This window comes from Coffea eugenioides, chromosome 11 (genome assembly GCF_003713205.1).
Source record: "Coffea eugenioides isolate CCC68of chromosome 11, Ceug_1.0, whole genome shotgun sequence".
Lineage (NCBI taxonomy): Eukaryota > Viridiplantae > Streptophyta > Magnoliopsida > Gentianales > Rubiaceae > Coffea > Coffea eugenioides.
Genome location: NC_040045.1, coordinates 10,048,204 through 10,052,452, shown reverse-complemented (window position 1 = coordinate 10,052,452; position 4,249 = coordinate 10,048,204).

Below are 4,249 nucleotides of genomic sequence, written 5' to 3'. Positions count from 1 at the left end.
ACTCAGTCGTTCACTAAATTTCTCAAATAAATTACAATATAAATATCAAATATTACATCAAAACCTCCAATAATTACATGTCATAAGCGAAGCGGAAACAATTTCCAAGTATACATAAAATGATTCCAAATCCAAACTGTACAGAATATAACAATTCCAACTAAGCCATCCAGTCACGTGAATAAGTACTACAAGCCTTCCTTCGCCTTGAGCCCTGTGGAGGGGAATAAAATATTTTTGGGGTGAGTTAGAAACTTAGTGAGTAACAAGTAAAAGCAGTCATCAAATATCTTTCACAATAAAATATCTTTCAAGCAATAAATGCTCTAGTTCGAGCAATAAATGCTCTGGTTCAAGCAATAAATGCTCTCAAGCAATAAATGCTCTGGTTCAAGCAATAACTGCTCTCAAGCAATAAATGCTCTGGTTCAAGCAATAAATGCTCTGGTTCAAGTAATAAATGCTCTCAAATATTCACAAGCCATGAATGCCCCTTTTTGAGCTCCGGAACCATTTGCTCCAAGATAACCATGAAATGAACCCTAAACAGGGTGGAGACGTTGGTGTTCAGCACAAGACTCCCCAAGAACTCATTAAAGCCAAACAATGTCATGAACTCACATGCAAGCACGCATGATATGCAATCGAGTACATAATAGCCAAGAAACATTTCACGAATTACTTTGGAAAATAGTTTAGGGTCACCTTCACCTCCACGCGCTCAGAAACAATCCATTCATATATCATTTCCTTGAGCTCAAATCCAAGTCTTAGTTCGACAAACTCAATGACAAACCAAATCCCTTCAAAGTTCGGACAGCACTCCCTGATCATTTGCTAACTTTTCCAGCCCATTCATGGCCTTCAATTAATTTTCCTCATTCCAACCCAAACGGATACACAACCCACAACAACAACTATCCAATAGCCATCAGCAAGCATTCAAAGTACGTACTAGTACAAGTCAAGCTTGGGAAAAGTCGGAAATGAAAGTTAAGCTCAAAAACCAGAAAAATAGTTTTGACGTCATTTTGCGGTAATGGTATCAAAGGTGCTACGATTGTCGGATGAAGGTACAAGATACACCGTTTCGAAGCTAAGAGATAGGGCTACAATATTACAGAAGGTCACTCAACCCAGTTTCGAGTATAACCTGGTCAAAAATGCAAGATACTACACCGGAATCACAAAAACAGATTCACAGAACGCATTCTAACGGAAACCAGAACAGAACAGAAATAGTAATTTCGGGTATTCTTATTCTACACTACTCCGATTGACCTGAAATTTTGTAGGCACCTCTAAAATAGCATTCCCTACAACTTTCATGTTTTAAGCCAAGGCCAATTCGGCCTATATCTATGAGCTAAAAATTCGGGCAGAATGTTCCTTCACAAAACTTAATTTTCTGAAATTCTTCCAAAACAGAAATTGGTTGCAATTAATCACTTTTTCCACCTCCTAGAGTCATTAAACATCATTTCCAATCATCATACATGACCCCATAATCATATCCATATGAAAACAGAAAAATCCCCAAAAATTATAAAACTTCATCAATTCAACCACAAATCAAGAAATAATCCATAATATTGCATCTCATACCACCACTAATCATGATTTAAGCATCAATTAAGGGAGGAGAGTGGTTCTTCACAACTCACCTTAGCAATACAAGAGATAGAGCAACTAGTCACCTTAGCTTTCCAAACAACTCCACAAAACACCTCAAGACCACTTAGCAAAGAGATTTTATGGAATGATTTGGAGTTTTATTGGTTGGATTGCAAGATTTGTGCAAGAAATGGAAGTTGAAAGTTGAGGCTTTTCTTTCTTTTCTCCCTTGAAGAGCACAAGAGTGAAGAAAATGAGGATTTTTGATCAATTTTGGGATATTAGTAAAGTACATGAATAGTGGTCAAAGTCCAAGATTAAATCACAAAGTGACACTTGTCACCTTTTTGGTTTAAAACTAATCTTTTTGTCTCTCCAACACAAATATCTTAACACCTTGTAAAATAATATCACTTAATACAAAATTCCAACAAGTTGTCAAAAATATAATGCATTTACCGCACTTGCGGGTCCCACGTTCAAAATACGCTCTTAATTTCTCAAAAACTAACCGATACTAGAAAAATTATTTTAAAACTATCTTTGCTCATAAACTTTATCTGCGAAAATTTTCTAATAAAGAAAATGTAGAAAAGACGGGCGATCAATAAAATAAACCCTAGAAACTTAGAAAATTTCCGGGTTCTCACACTCATACTTTTCGGGGCGTCACAATCTCCCCTCCTTAAAAGAATGTCGTCCTCGACATTCCATCTTGTACCAATCAAGTCGAGATATCCCGCAAGAATCACGAATATTGCAAACCAAACCCACAGTCCGGCATCCTAAACTTCAAACCTAGGATACACTACACAGATCTGAAACCTAAGCTCTGATACCAACTGTGACAGCCCCACCTCCCCCTAAGGCGAACCAGAGGGTTCGGCGGGCCGCCTGCCCAACTCTCGCCGGGACTCAGTCGTTCACTAAATTTCTCAAATAAATTACAATTTAAATATCAAATATTACATCAAAACCTCCAATAATTACATGTCATAAGCGAAGCGGAAACAATTCCCAAGTATACATAAAATGATTCCAAATCCAAACTGTACAGAATATAACAATTCCAACTAAGCCATCCAGTCACGTGAATAAGTACTACAAGCCTTCCTTCGCCTTGAGCCCTGTGGAGGGGAATAAAATATTTTTGGGGTGAGTTAGAAACTTAGTGAGTAACAAGTAAAAGCAGTCATCAAATATCTTTCACAATAAAATATCTTTCAAGCAATAAATGCTCTAGTTCGAGCAATAAATGCTCTAGTTCGAGCAATAAATGCTCTGGTTCAAGCAATAGATGTTCTGGTTCAAGCAATAAATGCTCTGGTTCAAGCAATAACTGCTCTCAAGCAATAAATGCTCTGGTTCAAGCAATAACTGCTCTCAAGCAATAAATACTCTGGTTCAAGCAATAAATGCTCTCAAATATTCACAAGCCATGAATGCCCCTTTTTGAGCTCCGAAACCATTTGCTCCAAGATAACCATGAACATGAACCCTAAACAGGGTGGAGACGTTGGTGTTCAGCACAAGACTCCCCAAGAACTCATTAAAGCCAAACAATGTCATGAACTCACATGCAAGCACGCATGATATGCAATCGAGTACATAATGCAAGAAACATTTCACAAGTACTTTGGAAATAGTTTAGGGTCACTCACCTCCACGGCTCAGAAACCATCCATCATATATCATTTCCTTGCTTCAAATCCAAGTCTTAGTTCACAAACTCAATGCAAACAAATCCCTTCAAAGTTCGGACAGCACTTCCCCTGAATTTGCTAACTTTTCCAGCCATCATGGCTTCATTATTTCCTCATTCCAACCCAAAGGTACACACACAACAACAAGCTCATCCAATAGGCATTCAGCAAGCTCCAAGTAGTACTAGTACAAGTCAAGCTAGGGAAAAGTCCGGAAATGAAAGTTAAGCTCAAAACCAGAAAAATAGTTTTGACGTCATTTTACGGTAATGGTATCAAAGGTGCTACGATTGTCGGATGAAGGTACAAGATACACCGTTTCGAAGCTAAGAGATAGGGCTACAATATTGCAGAAGGTCACTCAACCCAGTTTCGAGTATAACCAGGTCAAAAATGCAAGATACTACACCGGAATCACAAAAACAGATTCACAGAACGCATTCTAACGGAAACATCATAAATCAGGTTATCCAATTCCAAATCCAGAAATTCCAAAACCAGCTGAAAGCTAAGAAACAGGGATACATTTCATCAGAAGGCCTCCACAACCAATTCGGAAGCAATTCCAGCCAAAACAACCAATTACAGGTGCAATTCTTACATTCGGGTAAAACCAGAACAGAAATAGTAATTTCGACTTTTCTTATTCTACACCACTCCGATTGACCTGAAATTTTGTAGGCACTTCTAAAATAGTATTCCGTACAACTTTCATGTTTTAAGCCAAGGCCAATTCGGCCTCTATCTATGAGCTAAAAATTCGGGCAGAATGTTCCTTCACAAAACTTAATTTTCTGAAATTTCTTCCAAAACAGAAATTGGTTGCAATTAATCACTTTTTCCACCTCCTAGAGTCATTAAACATCATTTCCAATCATCATACATGACCCCGTAATCATATCCATATGAAAACAGAAAAATCTCCAAAAATT